The sequence below is a fragment of the Lolium rigidum genome, chromosome 3 (genome assembly GCF_022539505.1).
Source record: "Lolium rigidum isolate FL_2022 chromosome 3, APGP_CSIRO_Lrig_0.1, whole genome shotgun sequence".
In the NCBI taxonomy this organism is placed as follows: Eukaryota; Viridiplantae; Streptophyta; class Magnoliopsida; order Poales; family Poaceae; genus Lolium; species Lolium rigidum.
Genome location: NC_061510.1, coordinates 225,386,046 through 225,409,296, shown reverse-complemented (window position 1 = coordinate 225,409,296; position 23,251 = coordinate 225,386,046).

The following is a 23,251-nucleotide window of genomic DNA, read 5'->3' as shown; positions in this document are numbered from 1 at the left end:
CATCAAGTTTCACGGAGACAAGATAATTTTAGATACTAATTGACACCATTGCTTTTCGAATCTGCAATTTGAGGATTACCAAAAGTTTACAATAGCGCATAACCATTTCTTGATTTTTTAACGATACGGTACCAGTCCGTAAAGTTACTTGTCAGATTTAATAATGTTTCTATCTCAATTACAAGCCTAGCGAAAAGTAGAAAACGGATGCCAATTCTACATTATTTAATTCAAATACAGTTTAGACTATGTTCAGGATAAATTGAGTTTACTATTAATTCTTAAATCAATTAGGTGAACTCCCACTGAAAGCAACATCCCTCACGTTTCCTTAGTGATTACACGAGCCAAATTCACTACACCAAGTATGATCATCACGAGAGATGATGTAGCTTCAATGGCGAACATCGACATGTTCATCATATCAGCTATATGATCCATGCTTAACCTTTCGGTTTTCTATGTTCCGAGGCCATGTCTATAATTCTAGGCTCGTCAAGTTAAACCTTAGTTTCCGCATGTGCAAATCTGGCTTGCACCCGTTGTATGCACACGTTGAGTCTATCACACCCGATCATCACGTGATGCTTCAAAACAATGAGTCTTAGCAACAGTTCTAACTCAGGACGAACACTTTATTATCTTGATTTTTAGTGAGAGAGATCATCTTATAATGCTACCGTCGCGATCTAAGCAATACAAGATGCATAAAAAGGATTAACATCACATGCAATTTATAATGTGATATGATATGGCCCTTTTATCTCGCGCCTTTGATCTTCATCTCCAAAGCACGGGCATGATCTCCATCATCGTCGGCGGGGCGTCAAGGTCCATGGCGCCGTCTTCATGGTTGTCCAACACGTGTAGCAACTATTACAACTACTTTGAAATAAAACTTACTACATGAAATATAAAGACAACCATAAGGCTCCTGCCGTTTGCCACAATACAATAAGTATCATCTCATACGTCAAATATATTCATAATCACATCATGGCCATATCACATCACCAAACCCTGCAAAAACAAGTTAGACGCCTCTAATTTTGTTTGCATATTTTACGTGGTTTAGGGTTTTTCGAGTAAGATCCGATCTACCTACGAACATGAACCACAACGCTGATACAAGTGTTGTCAATTGAAAATTGTAAATTGGATCTTAACTATGGTGAGAGAAACTGACACCCGAAAGCCGCTTATGCAATACAAGTTGCATGTCAAGCGTGGAGCAAGAATCATGAATGCGGCCATGTAAGGTTAGCCCGGGCCGCTTCATCCAACCATGCCGCAAGATGCAAAGTACACGATAAACAAGAGACAACAAAAGCATCAACGCCCACAAAACCATTTTGTTCTACTAGTGCAACCAATCTATGCATAGACACAACTCTGATACCACTGTAGGGATTCATAGCATAGAAAAATAAAAAAATTCCTACCGCAAGAACGAATAACAAGCCAAGATCTAATCTAATAGATGCTAGAAACAAGGTGAAGATCAACATACCCTCGAAGATCGCTAAGCGTTAACGAGATAAATCTCGTGGTGGATGTAGTCGATCACTTGCCGCTATCAAAAGCGCGTAGAAGATCTTGACGGTGCCACAATCGGTCAGCACCTCCGCACTCGGTCACACGTACGGTGTTGATGACGATGTCCTTCTCCCTGATCTAGCAGGCAGCGGATGTAGTAGATCCTCCTCGGAATCCCGCCAGCATGATGGCGTGGCGATGGTGGTGGTGGAGATCTCCGGCAGCGCTTCGCCATAAGCACCGCAGGAGAAATAGGAGGAGGGGGTAGTTAGGGTTTATGAGAGGGAGGGCACTTTGGTGCCAGCCTGGGAGCCCCTTGGTGGTGCGGCTGGATTGGTGTGTTCAGACCCTCCCTCTCCTCCTCTATATATAGGTGGAAAACCTAGGGTTTCCCAAAAAACCACTTTGGAGTCCAACTCCCAAACTTACCAAAATTGAAAACCTGGAGGGAAAGGGATTTCTCCCTTTCCTTCTCTTGTTGGCCGGACACCATGGTGGAGTCCACCATGGACTCCACCTTCCTACTTGGAGGGTTGGCTAGGGCTGGTGGAGTCCATCCGGGACTCCACCTGCCATAGTTAATTGTTCCAGATGATTCTAGAACCTTCCGGAACCTTCCATAAATTCACCGGACCATTTCCAAACTTGGAATGTGACTTCCTATATATGAATCTTATTCTCCGGACCACTCTGGAACTCCTCGTGATGTCATGGATCCCATCCGAGACTCTGAACAATATTTGAACTCCATTCCATATTCCATATCTACTTAAAACGACATTGAACCTTAAGTGTGTCACCGTACGGTTCGTGAACTCATAGCGGGACTTGGAGATCCATAATAGCTCCCACATATTCTCCGATGACTTCATGATCGAAAGAACCATTTACATACGATACCAATTCCCTTTGTCGCGCGATATTTTACTTATTTGAAGTTTGATCGCCGATATTTGTATACCTAGTTCAACCTCGTTACCGATAAGTACTCTTTATTCGTACTGTGATATGTCATCCCTTGTGAGCTAGTCACACGCTTGCAAGATAGTTAGATGACATTCCACCGAGAGGGCCCAAAGTATATCTATCCGTCATTTGGATGGACAAATCCCACTATTGATCCATGTGCTTCAACCTATACTTTCCGAACACTTAATGCCACCTTAATAACTACCCATTTACGAAGTAGTGTTTGATGTCATCAAAGCATCCATCCGGTGTAGGTGATTAAGATGATCTCATGGTCGAAGGATTAGGTCACTATCTTAAAGCTTGAAGCAAAACTAACTTAATGATCAGTAAACCATGATCATCTATTAATCAACAAGCTAGTTTAACAAGAGGCTTACTAGGGACTCTTTTATGTTTACAAAACACACAAGTATGAATGTTTCCGGTTTATAAAATTATAACATGGGATGTAAACATTTATCATGAACACTAAGATATAACAATAAACACTTTTATTATTCCTCTTGGGCATATCTCCAACAATAATTTTGTTTCTTCTTCTCCTGAAAGATTAGCACTAACGTAAATAGGACATATATTTTTCTCATCAAGGTATGCATATTTCATATCATCAGGCAAAGGTTTAGTTCAAAACTAGGATATTCTTTGGGTGGTGGTAACACCAAGATTATCAGGTGGAATATGCAATTGTAAATGTGGTGGTTGTTGAGATAAAATTTGTTCTAATACTTCTCTTTCTTCATTACTATATGGTTCCTCTTAATTAAGAACATATCGTTCTACCGCGTCCGATGAAGCAACTGCCACAGAAGCAAGAGTATCTATAATATATTTTTTGAAACTTTTCCTTTTATAAATGCTTACCAGTAAATTTTAAAAAAATAAATTCTATCCTTTCTCCAGCACATTTAATAAACACCCTGTCTTTTGGCAAATTAATTTAAGAACCAACAGTATGTAAGAAAGATCTACCAAATATAATAGGAAAAATGCATCTTGGGAGCAACCAAGCACAATAAATCATCGGGATACTCAATATTTCTTACTAATACTTCAACATCTCTTACCATGCCAAGAGGACTGATAAGTTCTTTATTAGCAAGTTGAATAGTTATACATGTTTCCTCCATGTGTATGGGATCAATATCGGGCTTGATTTCGAGATATACAGAATATGGTATCACACTTGTACTTGCTCCAATATCACAAAGGCCATGATAACATGAAGTTCCAATAGCACAAGATATAATAGGTTTACCAGCTCTAGTAGTCTTACCTTGAATTACCTTACTTGAATCTTCACATAAATAGACATCACAAGGAGTCTCTTCATTTAATTCTTTAATGGCCAAACTTTGAGGCTTCATAAGGATTTGTTCATAAGGTTCATGGATTCTTCTAGCACTCTTATTTGCAACAGTGGTGAGCAAATTTTTCTTCACCCTGTTCGGATATGGAGGAGATTCCACATATTCTTTTATAATAAACGATGAAGCTTGCTAAACCTGTTTCTCAACTTTAGCAATATATGGTGAAGTATGAAGAGGTTCAGTAAAGACCTTAAATCCTTTCTTAGGAACATTCAAACGGTTAGCAAAAGATTTAGAAACTTCTACTAAAATATGAGGATCAAGACCAAACTTATTCTTTAGTTCTTCAAACAATATAGTAGTAGAGAAATTCTCTACACATGCATATTCAAAATCAAAATGAGGCTCATTTCCTTTATCAAGATCCCATGGAGCTGAATTATTAGCAATAGTATCCAATACATTCCTTGCTTCTTGTTGAGTTCAATTAGTAAAACTCCCTTCAGATGAATTGTCCAGAAAATCCCTATCATGTTGGGCAGCCTCACATAGAAGTTTATCAATATAAGAATGTCAGGAATACCATGACAATGATTCTTACGGATGAGTTCATTAAGCCTCCCCCAAGATTGAGCAATACTTTCTCCAAGATGAGGCAAAAAAAATTATAAATATGACATCGATCATCATAAGCTTCTTTAGGAGTATAAAACTCTGTATAGAAGGCCTTCCTCAATAATTCCCAGTCAAGACGGCATTTAATATCCAGAGATCTAAACCATATGCGAGCTTTACCAGAAAGAGATAGATATAATGACTTCTTCTTCACATGATCATGAGGAACATCAGCCAATTTAAATAAAGAGCATAGATCTTCAATAGCATGTAGATGTCCCATAGCAGTCTTACTTTCATCACCTGTGAAGGTTAGTTCCATAGCTCGTTTGGCAATAGCAATAGAAATTTGAAACGCCATCTTAAGCTTAGGTGGTTTCTCTTCATTTTCTTTAAGAGACTGAACATAAGCATAATTATATAAGATCAAACAAATTTCATCACGGCTAGACATACCCATGACAAGACAAATAGAAAATAATAAAAACAGTAAAAGCTTCCTTACCATTCACTTACCAATACCGCTACGCTCCCCGGCAACGGCGCAAGAAAAGTGTCTTGATGGTTCCCAAGTGCAGGAGATCAATTGTAGCACTTTTCAATAAGAAAGGCTGTCGAACCCACAAGGAGTTGTAGGTATTGGTTAGAAGAATCGACAAGAAAGCACTAATAATAAAGTAGCAGTTTTATTTTTTTGGGTGTATAGTTTGCAATAAAAATAAAGTGCAGAAAGCAAATAGCAAATAAGTTAATGTTCTTGATGAGAGAAAATCCCAATCCTCTATGCAGCAAAAGGACAAGCTCAAGTGTCTGTGCTTATATGAGACTAAAGTTCCTGAGGGCGGCATGAATATAGTAGCATCTGAGTTCTAAATAACATAGTAAATTAATATTTTATCAAGATTTATTCAATTAGGGGTGGAGCCTAAGTTAGGTGCAGCCATAGATATGTGCAAAAACACCCCTGATGATGGGTCCTAGATGCATTTTCATGAGAAAGTATAGGAATCATTAAGACTTATATGTCCCACCACAGCCATAAGATCATTGGTCCCCGACATAAACCCCTCTAATGCAACCCATAGTTTTGGAAAACGGTTTATGTCAGTCCGTCCCTTCCAACACTTATGTATTCAATTAAAGTGCAGCACTATGAGCCAATATAGGTGAAGTAATATGCAGTCGATGTTCGTATAAAACCATCATAGAACAAAATAAAAGATAGAAAACTTGACACAATACTCATTGCACATCATATAAAATCATACCCAGATCATACTATGCCCTCAAGAACGTGATGAACTACTCACAAGTGTCAAGCATGATATGGACTAGAGGCATAATGATTAAAACACAATATGAATATATAATCTCCCACAAATAATGACAAAGTATCAATCACGAACATGCAATAGCACTAAAAAAATATCCGGAGTTCAATTCAACACAAACTATGAGGGGGTGACGTCGATCTCATAGATGGATGTGGTGGTGATGATGGTGCTGATGGAGATGTTGATGGAGATGCCTCCTCCCATGCCAAGGAGGAGTGGGGATGTCGATAGCGTCGATTTCCCTTCACCGGAGGCACCGGTGCAGCAGGCTCTGCCCTCTACCGGAGTAGGAGAGGACTTTCGCCTCTACCGCCACCTCAATAAATCTCAGGAAAATATTGCTTAGGTTGTTAGGCGAAACGGAGCTTCTGGTATAAAAGGGGGCTGAGACGATGCCCGGGGCGCAAACGACCTTGGGTGGCGTGCCCAGACCAGTAGGGCGCGCCACTTGGGTCCGTTTGTCCCTCGTGGCTCCCCTCGCGTGATTCTTTCGCTCACGGTCCTTCTTCAGGTGAAAAACTGATCATGTACTTTTCCTCGATTGTTTGCAATCCAGAAAGTCCCGAAATAAATAAAATACAAAAAAGGAAGTTTTATGCCTCCCAGGAATTAAATGCCAATGAAGGAGGCTTTGTAGGAAAGTCCCGGAAATCGACTAAAAATGCATAGATAATGTTGTATGATGGCAAATAATAATGAAAACTAATCATATTATGTAGCAATAATGATGATGCAAAATGCACGTATTCATTGTGCAACTTCTGCCGGCTCACCGGTCCCGAGGGTGCACAACGTAGATAAATTATACGAACAACAAAGGTACACAAAATGCCTAAAGTAAATTGACGCAGTGAAAAATCTGGGGAGAGCTCTTTATTGATCTTTCTGTCGACTGGTACGTATAATAATTGAGCTCCTTCTATATATAAAAGCAAAAGGGATAAAAGGATAAGACCCAATTATAAAAAATGTTCAAAAAAAAGTTAATCTTAACTTATTGGTCAGCCTCAAAATGGAGATCAATCGCTGATCGGCGATTAATCGATTTTATCGGTCGCGCATTTATCGGCTTATTTTTTTATAAATCCTAATTTTCAGCACTAAATTTTCTATAATATAATATGTAAAAAATATTGGAACATTGAGCAGAAGTATTAGCTTGATTCTTTTCACTTGAATCAATAAAAATGGAAAATTTGAGGTAATGCACGGTTCTACAAGACCATAGGACAAAAATACCGACTGCAATACCAAATTTCGGTGAAATTTGACTGAAAATCAGCCAAAATATCGGTCCCAGTGTGAAAATCAGGCGAAATATCGGCTCTATGACAGAAAATTTGCTGAAATATCGGTGCCACGATAAATTAGCTGATATGTTGATACCTTATCGGTTACCACCCGATTCACAATAAATCGGCCGATAAATCGGTGTCTCGACCGATTTTTTGAACAATGATTATAACATTAAGCATAGGGGAAGACTTAGCCTAGTTGTACCCACCGAAGTGGGCCACAACGAGAGTCCCAAGTTTCCCAACAGGAACAATGAGACTGACCGATTCATAAATTCGGGAGGAGGAACAGAGCGAACACGTAGGGCTTATTCACCGCTTTAAGCGGGAGCGAGCGGAGCTCCGCTTGAAGGAACTAAGTTGGGCCAGGCCCATTTATTCTGTTTCATTAAATATGAAAAGTTCCAAATTAAAAAATGTTTAGAATAAAAATTGTTCAAATTTCACAAAATATCAAACCTGAAAAAAAATCAAACTCAAAAAATGTTCAAACTTAAAATCGTTCAAATTCCAAAATTTAAATTTTTTAAAAAAGGTCAAATTCTAAAAAGTTCAATTTAAAAATTTCAGAAAAAATCATTCGGAAAACCAGAAACGATAGAAAAGAAACCAACAAAACTAGAGAAAAACCGAAACAAACAGAGAAAACTGTAGAAGAAAAACAAAGGAAGACAGTGCCCTTGCTAATGGGCCAGCTCGGCTCTATCCCGCTTTGAGCGAGCGCCCGCTCTCTCGGTAGAGTTAGTTGGCCCAAATTAGCTAATTGGGCCACTTCAAGTAGAAGGGGGCGCCTAGGATAAAAGGGCGGAGTGGCTTTTTGGCTTCAATACCCTACCTCCTCTCGTATTTTTCCATATACATGCGTATTATAATACTGTCTGTACCTAGTTTTTGTTCAAAAATTTTGGGTATTCAACTGAATACCCTTAAATTGAAATGGGTCCACCCCTGAAAGACCGTGAAAATCATGACTCAAGCTCAGGACTATGGGCTATGATATCATACATATCAAGCTTCATGCACTAGCAAATAGTATAAACTAGTGGAAATGGTTAATGCAATCTATCTATGCACTTCACAACACTCCCTCTCATGTGTGACCGAAGAAAAAAAAGTCAACACATGAATATAGAGAAAACAAACACACGTATGACTAAGAGGCGTATATGTGGATAAAGAGGGAACACCAATTTTAGGATAAATTGGGAAAACTGCTACTCGAATTCGAAACTCGGAGCTCTGATACCATAGAAATTTCATGCACTGGCCAACGTAACAGAAAAAATAATGAAAAAGCTAGTACAATCCGCTTATACACTTCACAACAAAGACAAGGTGGCCGATACTTTCATCAAGCCTTGTGCGACATATATTTTATAACGACTCATATGCAATCTTATTCCCACCACTGATGATTCTGCTGAGGGGGAACGTAAACGACACAATGGTAATCGTTATCGGGCTACTTAGAGATCTCATAAGGTGTATCATATCGTTGATACTTAGCTTGTATGGAATGTGGGTTAGTCGGAAGGTGGCATGATCCTGGCAACCTTTTTGAGATGTAATTCGTACAAGGAGTTCATTATCGTGAAAAAAGCCTTCATTGAGCCATTTACAATGGATGATGTTAGTCTTTTCTTAGTTTCCATGTTTGCTTCGTTAGAAGAAAGAGAATAAAGAAAAAGAATATTTTCTTGCTTAGCTAAGGGATGATATCTTAAAAGTTAAGAGAAGGTCATTTCCTCCATTGTGACATATGTCTTCCTTGGTAGCTGGATTTTTCACCAAAATTTAATCAATACTCATTAATTTCTATAGATAACAATAGGATATAATATATAGTGTGGCTTAAATTTGTTGACATATCTAGACACGCTAAGGAAAGATATGCCCTAAAACTCTTAACTCACCATATCTTCGGCAGATCTTCTTGCGCCTAAGGTAAAAATATCTGAAAGAGATAATTTGTTGCCATCTCTAGATACCAGGAAATCTAAGGGAAGACATGTCCTCAACTCTTAAATCACCATATCCTTCGCAGAACTTTTTGTGCCTAAGGCAAAAAAAAAGATCTGCAAAAGATAATTTGCCATAAAACTCTTAACTCACCATATCTCTTGCGGATCTTTTTCCGTATATATGTAAATCATGATCAATAAATGCAAATAGTTCACCGCTAAATGAAGACTACCTGGATTTGTTTTTCTACGTAACTAAATCATATCATTAACCATCCGTATATATGTTTGTGTGAATGCTCAGGTCCGTACAAGCCCTTCACTGAGATCTTTTTCTCTCTAGACAGCTAGCTTGAGAGAGCATTGGCTAAACAGAATGGCATCAGTTTCTTCTTTCGTGTGCAAGGTTCTTCTCATTATCGTAGCTACAGTTGCCCTCTTTTTCTCTGCATGTGAGTCCCTCTAATCTCTACCAATTCCCGCAAATGTATTTTTCCTATGAAACCCCGAGCCCCGAGCAAGCCCAACTGTGGACTGTGGTGGCGGCAATTTATTATACTTGAAATATATATCTCTCGGTGATAGCATGAACTCACCAAATAATTCACGCTTGCAGATGCAAAAGATGCCTCGAAATATGGGGAATGTTTTTCCCGGCCAAGTTGTAATGATTTCTGCATGAATAAAGGATACCATAGGGGCGGCGAGCTCATGCCGCCAAATTTCCAGGACTGCTGCTGCTTCATTTGAACATTATGTTATCATGTAATGTTCCATTATATATCTGAATAAAATAAATGCTGCAACATAATAATAGTAATTTCAATATGTGTGAATTTGTCAAGTATTTTGCGGCTGTTTTGAGATATATACGAGGAACCGCTAGGTTTTCTCGCAAAAACACAAAAGATTTGTGTATCATTGCATTGATACAACAAAAGGAACCTCTGCATGTGTGTATGTAGTAATGTAGCATCGGTTGAAACGATGGTCTCAAATTTCTACTAATCGTATTTGTTTTCCAGAGTGTTTTGACAGGTGGGCCGCGTATAAATTGACAAAGTAGGGGTAAAAACCGGAATTCATTCTTAAAGAAATTGTGACAAAGTCAATCTAACTGTAATCCATTATATTTTAACGCCTAGAAGTTCTCTGTCGTGATAAGTGATAAAAATTTGTTGTAGGATGGTAGACTCATGCCTGTTTTAAACCACATCTACAGCACCCAAGTTTTCCAAATATTTGTCAAATTACAAATAAATAGTGAGATGAACATCTACATGATATCTTAAACATAGAAGTATAAAATATCTCCAAGCAAGAAAAAAAACACAAATTGGACCCTCGGAATCGTGAGGAGTATCCTAACAACAAAATTTGAAACAGAATCAGATCATCAACGTTGGTAATATTTTGAGAACCTGGCTAAACAGTGTGGATCAAAATACTTATTAAGATGAGAGCGCTTGCCATTATTTGATTGATATGGCTATCTAGAAATGATAACATTTTGGATGATAAAAATTCTTCTATCTCGTGGGGGATCATGACCTATTTATGGATGTTTCTACGTGCTTAAAGCACACGGTGAGAGATACTTTTATCCAATATGAACAACAATGTATCCGCGGTTTGGTTACTTGTATTTCACCGTTTTCATTTTTACCTTTTGTTGGACTGGATTGAGCGGCTATATAAGTCTCAGGTATGCAAACACCAGACGTAATATTCAAATGTTTTAATTAATGAATCGTATACTTTATTAAAATAAGAAAAACCGAGAGGAAGAACCGAAGAAAATGTCCGATGACGACGAGTGAGCTTTGTCATGGTGTGGAGCAGACGATGCGACAAGTGCACGAATCTCGAAGGCAAAACAACCCATGCCCGAAGAGATAGGGACAACCAGCAATAGAGATTTTCGGCGAGAGAGAAGAGGGCGGCCATGGCGATGGCCACCTTTCATATCGCCGCTGACCTGCCGCCCGTCTCACGCCTCTGCTTTGATTCGCCTCCACATCCATCATGTATCTCCTGCTTCGACCAATGGTTCTGTGCTGACTAGATTTCTTCGCAAGGACCATGACGATGGGGGGAGCAGAGCTGGCCGCCGGAATCACTCCGCCTCCTCGACGCCGCCTTCGACGCCGGTGTCAACTTCTTCATTTCCGCCGAGATGTGCGCCTCGTTCTTTAATCATCCCACGCCCCTCCCAGAAACACCTCAACCGCTCAAGTAAACCCCATTGCAAAATTGCAAAGCAGGTACCCAATGCTGCCGTGCAGGGAGACGCACGGCCCGGCCTGATACTGTAGCTCCACCCCTGGCTGCAGCTTGCCACGAATAGCTCCGGCTCGCCTAGATATAGAAGTATCAGTGGGGTCAGGCTGAGGGGAGCGTTGGACGAGTGATGGTGTTTATCGTTACGCCGACTTCACACTATTGGGGAATCCCAAGAGGAAGGTATGATGAGCACAGTAGCAAGTTTTACCCCAGTAAGAAACCAAGGTTTAATCGACCCGTGGGAGAAAGGCGTGACTTCTGAAGGTGTTGCTGGCTGACTAGTGGCAGGGCGCACTACCGGCGTCGGCAACAACGTGAAACCTGCACACAACACAACCAAAGTATTTTGCCCCAACTTGCAGTGAGGTTGTCAATCTCACCGGTTTGCTGAACATAAAGGATTAGACGTATCGAATGGAAGGAGATGTTTGCAGAAAGTAAACAGAATAGGATTGCAGTTGAATTTATCAGTAAAGGAAATAGGACCGGGGTCCACAGTTCACTAGAGGTGTCTCTCCATAAAGAAATAGCATGTTGGGTGAACAAATTACAACTGGGTAATTGATAGAATATCGACCATACATGACAAGATGATTACTATGAGATTTGATATGAGCATTACAACATAATACATAGACCGTAATCCAACTGCATCTATGAATAATAATCCACCTTCAGGTTAGCGTCCGGACCCCTTTCAGTATTAAGTTGCAAGCAACAGACTATCGAATTAAGCAATGTGTGTAAACTAAACTATAGAATTACCCTCAGATAAAATATTGTTGTTTTCTCCCTAGTAGCAACAGCACATCTACAATCTTATAAGTTATAAAGTCACTCTCCCAGAAAACTAGATGCATGAACCTACTATCGAGCATAAATACCCCCTCTTGGAGTCAGAAGTGTCCACTTGGTCAGAGTTTCTACTAGCAACGGAGAGCATGCAAGATCACAAATAACATATGACACGAATATATAATCAATCTCAAAATAGTACACAATATTCATGGGATCCCAGCAAACCAAACATATAGGATTATATAAAGATGATCTTGATCATGTAGGGCAGCTCACAAGATTCATACATGAAGCACAAAGTGGAGAAGTGCGGTGACCCAGCATACCACTGCATGTTGTAGTATACAAGTCGTTGATATGATCTTTGTGAAGGGACTTCTTCACAAATTGCCATATCCCTCAGAGTGGTACAACAGAAACATTGCAGGTCATAACACTCCATACTTTATTACAAACATTGTCTTAACAAGTTGGTATTCTCACGAGTCCGATGAGAACACCCTAAGATACTACTTAAGTACGATTACAACTCATAACAATATAAAAGAGAGCTCAACAACTTATTTAGGTAAGTTCTACGTTGCTCGGCTCTATGATGCTAGGGTATGTCACTACTCCTCCACCTCCGTGTCATCTGGTCCGTAGACTATCCCATAGTCTACGCCTTCCACTCCACCGGTAAGATCAGGTTCTTCGTAGACCAGCTCGTAACTTCCTTCTGGTGCTCCATCGTTGATGGCCTCCACTTCCGGATCACAGTCTAGCAAGGGTGTCGAAAGAAAGTGAGTACAGAGGTACTCAGCAAGTTCTAAAAGAATAAAAAGGTGTTTGATGCACTAGCTACGACCATTGATCAGGAAATCGCCGGTCAATGCATGTTTTGCAATCATTTCTTCAAAAGGTTGCTTTTATTATGAAAACTATGCCCGTCGGTCTTCACGAGTTGACCGAGAACTTCGTGGAGTTCCTTTCTGCCGCGTTCGCGAGTTCCCTTCCCGGAACAGGGAGTGACAGCCACAATTTGATACACTCTGCAGAGGTGCGTTACTTTTCCCACAAGAGATCTCACCCTTTTTGCCATCCGCAGGGACTTGCCCCCGTTCACACTTCCTTTGGTGTGAGGCCAGGTATAAAGATCCAAGCCCACACCGCCTTCTCCGCGATCGCAAACAACCGTACACCTCCGGTAGACTTCCCAGATAATACGGCTTTACTCATGGTGTACTCCGGACAATCCTTCATAGATGGTAGAGATTAACATCACTAATGGATGGGGATTTAAAAGGATTTCCCAACCTATTGCGGCAGTGCCTCCAGCACCCCACCGTCTCTACCAATCCGTTGGCGTGCAGAAGGGAAAAGATACGACTGGCTTCCCCAGAGCCATTATAGATCTCATGGTCAACGCGGTTTGTACGGCGCTAGAATCACTGGACGGCATTGGTAATTTAATCCTAGGGTGATATAACCCATTGCAATGGAACCTCCACCATATCAACACATACCATGGTTCCATTGCCAGCCACATAGTCATATTCATAGTTGGAAAATAACATTTCATTTGCGATGCAGGAATGATAAGTATATAGCTTTGCATTAAAGTAGTAGAAAATAATCAAGTTGACATGAGCAAGGGTGAACTTGCTCGTGGACTGCGAGATAGTGCGGTTCAATGCGGTTGATGGAACCTCGGACCTCGGGTTCACGTAAGAAGCATCATTGTCCGGTAAGGACAATGTTATAAAATCCAAATAATGCAATCATGGATGTATTATTTTATGTTAGATCCCTTTACCCTGCTGAGTTATTTCAATTTAGGTTTGCGTTTAAGATTTATGTCTTCGACAGTAATTTACAATTGATTTAAAAGTATTAATCATTGTAATTCCCACAAAGTACATCAATTCAAAGTAAAACTATTTTACTTGAGGATTTCCTTAGTCATTCCAAAAATAATTTGAAATTATAAAGTTATCTCTATAGTTTTTGGAATAAAAAGGAATATAGTATTTTTCTTGGAAAAATACCCTTTGCAATAGAAATGACTTGGAATATTAGAATTTCATTTTGAAATGTTTGAAAATAAGTATTTGAACTTATTTGATATTTTTCCTTGAATTTTTAAATACAAGGAAATAATAGTTTAAAATTCCAAGTGATTATTTAAATTCTGAAAATTCATAATTTTGAATTTGTTTCATAAACTCCATTTCATATTTTATTTTTGTTAAGGTTTATTTTTCATTCATTAATCCAATTTTTAATGGATTTTTAGAGTTGTATTTGATTTATTAAAATTTGGTAAAGTTTTGGGCTTTTTATTAAATGTTAAAAGACTAAAATACCCCCTGGACCTTATTGGGCCCGGCCCAATAATCTAAGCCCATGGGACAGCCCACTAAGGCTTGCCCCATAGTGGCTCGGTGGCGCCGAGCGGCCCACCTCGCCCACTCACGCGTCCCTCTCTCTCACTCGTCCTAACCCTAACCTCTCGCGACGCCCGTGGCGATGGCGTCGCCGCCATGGCCGCCGCCCTGCTCCGGCCATCTCCTTGTTCCCCTGCTGTAGCCACCTACCGGATCTTGACCGCCGCGAGACGATCTATCGATCCGTCCGCGTGGTCTCTCCGATTTCTTCCTCTCCTGGCGAATCGCCTCCGCTCTGGATCCACTGGAGAATCGCCTTGGGCGATTTGGTGGTCTCCGGCGACTCTCGCCCTCGCCGTCGACGTGCGCGCTCCTGAGACCGACCTGGCGCAGGTGCTGCTCGCAGTACCTGTGCCGTCGTCCCCGTGCCGTGTTGCTGTGGTGGTGTTCGTGCTCGTCGGCGTAACGCCGGCGCCTACCCTGGCTTTGCAGCTGCTATGGCCGCGCGAGCACTGCCTCGCCATGCCATAGCCTCTGCCACCAGGCGCATGTAAGTGTGTGCTGCTTCTCCTCCTTCTCCTTTCCATGACTGAGCTCCTCCCAAGCTATTGTGCTTCTTCCTCCTTTTGTTCTACTGCTCTCTGATGATCCTATGATCATACAGATCCCTGCAATTGCTACCTGAGCTATATGTGCTTCTATTTTCTATAAATTATGGCCAATCTACAAATTTCAGTGCATGGCCGGTGTTGCTTTGCTTCCTTTGCCTGCCATTTGTTGCTTGTCTGCTGCCCCTAGCATGCTCTGGTATTGCTATGCTACTCTGTACTTGCTTACAAGCTTGCTATGCTATGCTGTTCATGCTTATGAGCTTGCTATGCTATGCTGTTCATGCTTATGAGCTTGCTATGCTTACTGGACTATCATACTTGCTTGTCTAGGTGTGCTGCTGTGTATCAGTGACACTTGTGAGTGCCAGTGGTGCCTGTGATATGCTTCGATAGCTTCTCTCGCAAGCCAATGATCCATTGGATCATTCCTTGCTTGTTGGCTAACTTTCCTGTGTAGCTTGGCTTGCTATAAGTGACCTATTTGTTCAATTGATTATCAGTGATAGCTTACTGGCTAATACTGTGGCTAAATGATTTAATTATCTTTGTGATGCTGATGCTCAAGCATCACTGTGCTGTTGCTTACTTGTGTTGTTGCTTAATAGCATGTTATCATCAATGCTTAGCATGGATCCGTGATAAATTCATGCTTGGATTACTTAAATTATGATGAACTTGCTTATGCGGTGATGATTTAAATGACTTGCTTGTATATGAATTTGCTTGTTCATGATTCTTTTACAAGCAATTAAAGTCTGAATCCATTTACTGGATAGTGATGTGATCTATTTGGCTTTCTCTTAATTGGTGCTAAGTGTGATGTGACCTCAGTAGCCTTGCTACTGACTGGTTGCTCACATGGTTGGTTGGATCTTGTTGCTACTCAACCTTTGCTTGCATATTTGGGAATCATACTTGATATGAATGCCAATATGCTTGCCTGTGAAGAAATCTAGGGTTTCTGATGGTTGCATGCTTAGGATTTTCTGTGTAGTCTTGGTTGCTAATCTTTGCTATCTATTGGTGCTATCTGTGCATGTGATCTTGCTAGTGTGTGCATCTGTGCATGATTTCTAGCTTCTCGTGCACAAGATCTGTATCCGGATGGTTTCTATCTTAGTAGCTTTTGATTGGCGATAAACCTTGGTGAAAACCAAGTGATGATCTACCCATATGAGCATCTGCTCATCCCATGCTTAGTTCATGCATATGATGGATCAGATCCATTGGATCTCTTCCAGGAACTAGGTATACCTTGTTCCAGCTCCTAGAAAGAAATACTTTGTTGATGCAGACTTGGGTTTGTGTCACAGCCCTTCACCTCCAGATCTTGGATGATCTTCTCAGGTCACCATGATTTCTGGTGGTTTAAGTGGTTGTGTGGTTTTGTTCTGTTCTTGCTCAAGAACTGGATGAACTGAGCTTGTTCTTGCTTCACCCTTACCTGGTGAATCTTATCTGGTCGACTGGTGATGATTTCTAGGGTTTGTGTCCCTTTTATATGAACCCTGCTTCTATCCTTGCATTGACACACAAGGCCTGGTTACTTGGTGACTCATCCCTTGCATTGCCTTGCTGTTGCTTGGTTAGCAACAGCCTTCATATGTGGAAACTTGAGCCCCTTGTGGCCTGCTCAGTGTTGGTCTGCCTATTCCTATCTTGTGCTGTCCGAGTTTTGGACAAGCACAAGTGTGCGAGTGTCAAATTTTATCGTCCAAACTGAATTTCGGTGATTGTTGTTAACTCGTCCAAACTGAATTTCTAACACTTATATTCTGTCTAGCACCTGTTATTTGTTTTGCAGGTTTGAAGGTGAATATGACCAGAAGATGTTCTTCAAGCATTTAGTCTAGGTTTTAGTTTAGGAACAAATTGTAATCTTTATTTTCATTTCTGTTTATTATTCATCCATTCTTGTATCAAGAATATTGTAAACACTTTGTAATCTGTGTTGTGATATCAATAAAGCCCAAGTTTTTGTTTATGAACTTTTGCTTTATGTAATATTTATATTCTGGAATAAATATTGTATTTATTATTCACTTTGAAATTCAAAGTTGTTTTGAATTCATAAGTTGTGTTTTAAATGATGAATTCTATTTTTATATTGTTCAATGCTTATTGTTAAATGTATTAACACTTGTCAAATGAAATCAATTCCCCAAATCAACAAGATACAAAAGAGATCATGTCGAAATTTCCCTAACTCACATTGCCTAACCCTAAGTGCAAAATGAGAGAGAACCTCGATCCCTCTTAGGTTTAGTTGCAATAAGGCGCGAAAATTTCCCCCGTTTTGCGATGAAATGCACATCCCATTTCTAAATCTACCCTTCGTTGTTCCTATGTTCTGGGTTATTACAAGAAGACAACCATCTAGCTACTACTATGGACCTATTTTCCAGGGATGAACATCATGAACTACTCACACATCACTTCGGAGGCGGATGGCGATGTAGATATCTGATACGTCCAATTTGCATCACTATTTTATATCATAATTTGCTGTTATTCATTGATATATTTCATATTTGGAGATGATACTTATGTTATTTCATCTATTTTGCATGTTTCATGATTATTGGAGGATCGTGCACCGGAGCCAGGATTCTGCTGGAAAAAGCATCGTCAGAACGCAATATTTCGGAAGATCAACAATTGACGGGAATTACACGAAAAATCCTATTTTTCCAGATGACGAAGGGAGCCAGAAGGGGGAGCTGAGGAGGGCCGCCATGGGCCCCCCTCACAGGCCGGCGCGGGCCCTGCCCTGGCCGCGCCGCCCCGTGAGGAGGGGGGCCCACAGCCCCTCTCGCCTCCTTTTCTTCGCGTATGCCTTCGTCCCAAAAACCTAAGCCAGAGGGGTACGTCGCGAAGAGTCACGGCCCGCCTCTGCGGGGCGGAGAACACCAGAGAGAAAAGAGCTCTTCGGCAGGCTGAGATCTGCCGGGGAAATTCCCTCCCGGAGGGGGAAATCGACGCCATCGTCACCGTCATCGAGCTGGACATCATCTCCATCACCATCACCATTATCTTCATCATCATCACCGCCGTATCCACCGCTGCACACCATCACCGCTGTAACAATTTGGGTTTGATCTTGATTGTTTGATAGGGGAAACTCTCCCGGTGTTGATTTCTACTTGTTATTGATGCTATTGAGTGAAACCGTTGAACCAAGGTTTATGTTCGGATTGTTATTCATTATCATATCACCTCTGATCATGTTCCATATGATGTCTCGTGAGTAGTTGATACGTCTCCGACGTATCGATAATTTCTTATGTTCCATGCCACATTATTGATGATATCTACATGTTTTATGCACATTATATGTCATATTTATGCGTTTTCCGGAACTAACCTATTGACGAGATGCCGAAGGGCCAGTTCCGTTTTCTGCTGTTTTTGGTTCCGGATATCCTAGTAAGGAAATATTCTCGGAATCGGACGAAATCAAGACCCAGCATCCTATTTTTCCCGGAAGCATCCAGAACACCCGAGAACCGCCAGAGAGGGGGCACAGGCCCACGGGACCATAGGCCGGCGCGGCCTGGGTGTGGCCCGCGCCACCCTATGGTGCCGCCACCTCGTTGACCCTCTGACGCCGCCTCTTCGCCTATAAGAAGCCCCTGGACCTAAAACCACGATACGAAAAAGGCCACGGTACGAGAAACCTTCCAGAGCCGCCGCCATCGCGAAGCCAAGATCTGGGGGACAGGAGTCTCTGTTCCGGCACGCCGCCGGGACGGGGAAGTGCCCCCGGAAGGCTCCTCCATCGACACCACCGCCATCTTCATCAACGCTGTTCTCTCCCATGAGGAGGGAGTAGTTCTCCATCGAGGCTCGGGGCTGTACCGGTAGCTATGTGGTTCATCTCTCTCCTATGTACTTCAATACAATAATCTCATGAGCTGCCTTTCATGATTGAGATTCATATGATGATGCTTGTTGTCTAGATGTCATTATGCTAGTCAAGTGAGTTTTACTTATGTGATCTCCGGAGACTCCTTGTCCCACGTGTGTAAAGGTGACAGTGTGTGCACCGTGTGGGTCTCTTAGGCTATATTTCACAGAATACTTATTCACTGTTATGAATGGCGTAGTGAAGTGCTTATTTATATCTCTTTATGATTGCAATGTGTTTTGTATCACAATTTATCTATGTGCTACTCTAGTGATGTTATTAAAGTAGTTTTATTCCTCCCGCACGGTGTAATGGTGACGGTGTGTGCATCCGTGTTAGTACTTGGCGTAGGCTATGATTGTGATCTCTTGTAGATTATGAAGTTAACTATTGCTATGATGGTATTGATGTGATCTATTCCTCCTACATGGTGTGAAGGTGACGAGTGTGCATGCTATGTTAGTACTTGGTTTAGTCGTGTTGATCTTTCATGCACTCTAAGGTTATTTAAATATGAACATTGAATTGTGGAGCTTGTTAACTCCGGCATTGAGGGTTCGTGTAATCCTACGCAATGGTGTTCATCATCCAACAAAAGAGTGTAGAGTATGCATCTATCTATTCCGTTATGTGATCAAAGTTGAGAGTGTCCACTAGTGAAAGTCTATTCCCTAGGCCTTGTTCCTAAATATCGCTATCGGCTGCTTGTTTACTTGTTTTCTTTGCGTTACTACTGCTACCATATTACCACCATCAACTACACGCTAGCAAGCTATTTTCTGGCGCCGTTACTACTGCTCATATTCATTCATACCACCTGTATTTCACTATCTCTTCGCCGAACTAGTGCACCTGTTAGGTGTGTTGGGGACACAAGAGACTTCTTGCTTTGTGGTTGCAGGGTTGCATGAGAGGGATATCTTTGACCTCTTCCTCCCCGAGTTTGATAAACCTTGGGTGATCCACTTAAGGGAAAGTTGCTGCTGTTCCACAAACCTCTGCTCTTGGAGGCCCAACACTGTCTACAAGAATAGAAGCACCCGTAGACATCAAGCTATTTTTCTGGCGCCGTTGCCGGGGAGGAAAGGTAAAAGGTACTCACACTCCGGATCTCGGCTACTAAGCTATTTTCGCCGTTGTAAGTACTCGAAGCTATTTCCTTTAGATCCTGCAATTGCATCTTTTTGTTTCTTGTTTACACTAGTTTGGCATAATGGACAAAATGAGCTTCTTGTTCTATTTCCTGATTTAAGACATGGATGGTTTGATCCGAAAATTAAAAAACCCATGGAACATATTAGCATGAATACTTTGAATACCATTGTTGCTAATGATATGGAAAATTCTAAGCTTGGGGAAGCTGGTTTTGATGAGCATGATCTTTTTAGTCCCCCAAGCATTGAGGAGAAAATTTACTTTGATGATACTATGCCTCCTACACTTGATGAGAATAATAATGATAGCTATTTTGTTGAATTTGCTCCCACTATTACTAATAAAATTGATTATGCTTATGTGGAGAGTAATAATTTTATGCATGAGACTCACGATAAGAATGCTTTATGTGATAGTTATATTGTTGAGTTTGCTCATGTTGCTACTGAAAGTTATTATGAGAGGAAAATATGGTTGTAGAAATTTTCATGTTACTAAAACACCTCTCTATGTGCTGAAATTTTTGAAGCTACACTTGTTTTATCTTTCTATGCTTGTTGCATTGTGCTTCTTGAACTTGTTTATTTACAAGATTCCTATGCATAGGAAGCATGTTAAACTTAAATGTGTTTTTAATTTGCCTCTTGATGCGCTCTTTTGCTTCAAATACTATTTCTTGCGAGTGCATCATTAAAACCGCTGAGACCATCTTAATGGCTATAAAGAAAAGAACTTCTTGGGAGATAACCCATGTGTTTATTTTGCTACAGTACCTCTATTTTATATTTGTGTCTTGGAAGTTGTTACTACTGTAGCAACCTCTCCTTATCTTAGTTTTATTGCATTGTTGTGCCAAGTAAAATCTTTGATAGTAAGGTTCATACTAGATTTGGATTACTGCGCAGAAACAGATTTCTTTGCTGTCACGAATCTGGGCCTAATTCTCTGTAGGTAACTCAGAAAATTATGCTAATTTACGTGAGTGATCCACAGATATGTACGCAACTTTCATTCAATTTGGGCATTTTCATTTGAGCAAGTCTGGTGCCTCAATAAAATCCATCTTTACGGACTGTTCTGTTTTGACAGATTCTGCCTTTTATTTCACATTGCCTCTTTTGCTATGTTGGATGAATTTCTTTGATCCATTAATGTCCAGTAGCTTTATGCAATGTTCATAAGTATTAAGAATGATTGTGTCACCTCTGAACATGTGAATTTTTGATTATGCACTAACCCTCTAATAAGTTTGCTTTGAGTTTGGTGTGGAGGAAGTTTTCAAGGGTCAAGAGAGGAGGATGATATACTATGATCAAGGAGAGTGAAAGCTCTAAGCTTGGGGATGCCCCGGTGGTTTACCCCTGCATATTTCAAGAAGACTCAAGCGTCTAAGCTTGGGGATGCCCAAGGCATCCCCTTCTTCATCGACAAATTATCAGGTTCCTTCTCTTGAAACTATATTTTTATTCGGTCACATCTTATGTACTTTACTTGGAGCGTCTATTTGTTTTTGTTTTTGTTTTTGTCTGAATAAATACATGCTTGTGTGGGAGAGAGACACGCTCCGCTGGTTCATATGAACACATGTGTTCTTCGCTTTATCTTTTAGTGTTCATGGCGAAGGTTAAAACTGCTTCGTTCATTTTTATATGGTTGGAAACGGAAAATGCTACATGTAGTAATTGGTATGATGTCTTGAAATAATGTGATACTTGGCAATTGTTGTGCTCATGTTTAAGCTCTTGCATCATATACTTTGCACCTATTAATGAAGAAATACATAGAGCTTGCTAAAATTTGGTTTGCATAATTGGTCTCTCTAAGGTCTAGATAATTTCTAGTAAAGAGTTTGAACAACAAGGAAGACGGTGTAGAGTCTTATAATGTTTTCAATATGTCTTTTATGTGAGTTTTGCTGCACCGGTTCATCCTTGTGTTTGTTTCAAATAACCTTGCTAGCCTAAACCTTGTATCGAGAGGGAATACTTCTCATGCATCCAAAATCCTTGAGCCAACCACTATGCCATTTGTGTCCACCATACCTACCTACTACATGGTATTTCTCCGCCATTCCAAAGTAAATTGCTTGAGTGCTACCTTTAAATAATTCAAAATTTATCACCTCTTATTTGTGTCAATGTTTTATAGCTCATGAGGAAGTATGTGGTGTTTTATCTTTCGGTCTTGTCATTTACTTCTGACATACTTTCACAATGGACTACTGGCTCATCCGCTTATCCAATAATTTTGCAAAAAGAGCTGGCAATGGGGTTCCCAGCCCCGATTAATTAACTTGCATTAATAATTCTCTTCACATGTTTTGCTCCGATTCATCAGTAAGCAACTTAATTTTGCAAATAGACACTCCTTCATGGTATGTGATTGTTGGAAGGCACCCGAGGATTCGGTTAGCCATGGCTTGTGTAAGAAAAAGGTTGGGAGGAGTGTCATCCATAAATAAAGAAAAACTAAACTAAAGTACATGTGTAAACAAAAGAGAAGAGGGATGATCTACCTTGGCTGGTAGAGATAACGTCCTTCATGGGAGCCGCTCTTGAAAGTCTGGTTGATGAGGTAGTTAGAGTTCCCACTACCATTCGTTGACAACAACAAACACCTCTCAAAATTTTACTTTTATGCTCTCTTTATGTTTTCAAAACCAAAGCTCTAGCACAAATATAGCAATCGATGCTTTCCTCTTTGAAGGACCATTCTTTTACTTTTATGTTGAGTCGGTTCACCTATCTCTCTCCACCTCAAGAAGCAAACACTTGTGTGAACTGTGCATTGATTCCTACATACTTGCATATTGCACTTGTTATATTACTCTATGTTGACAATTATCCATGAGATATACATGTTGCAAGTTGAAAGCAACCGCTGAAACTTAATCTTCCTTTGTGTTGCTTCAATACCTTTACTTTGATTTATTGCTTTATGAGTTAACTCTTATGCAAGACTTATTGATGCTTGTCTTGAAGTACTATTCATGAAAAGTCTTTGCTTTATGATTCACTTGTTTACTCATGTCATTACCATTGTTTTGATCGCTGCATTCATTACATATGTTTACAAATAGTATGATCAAGGTTATGATGGCATGTCACT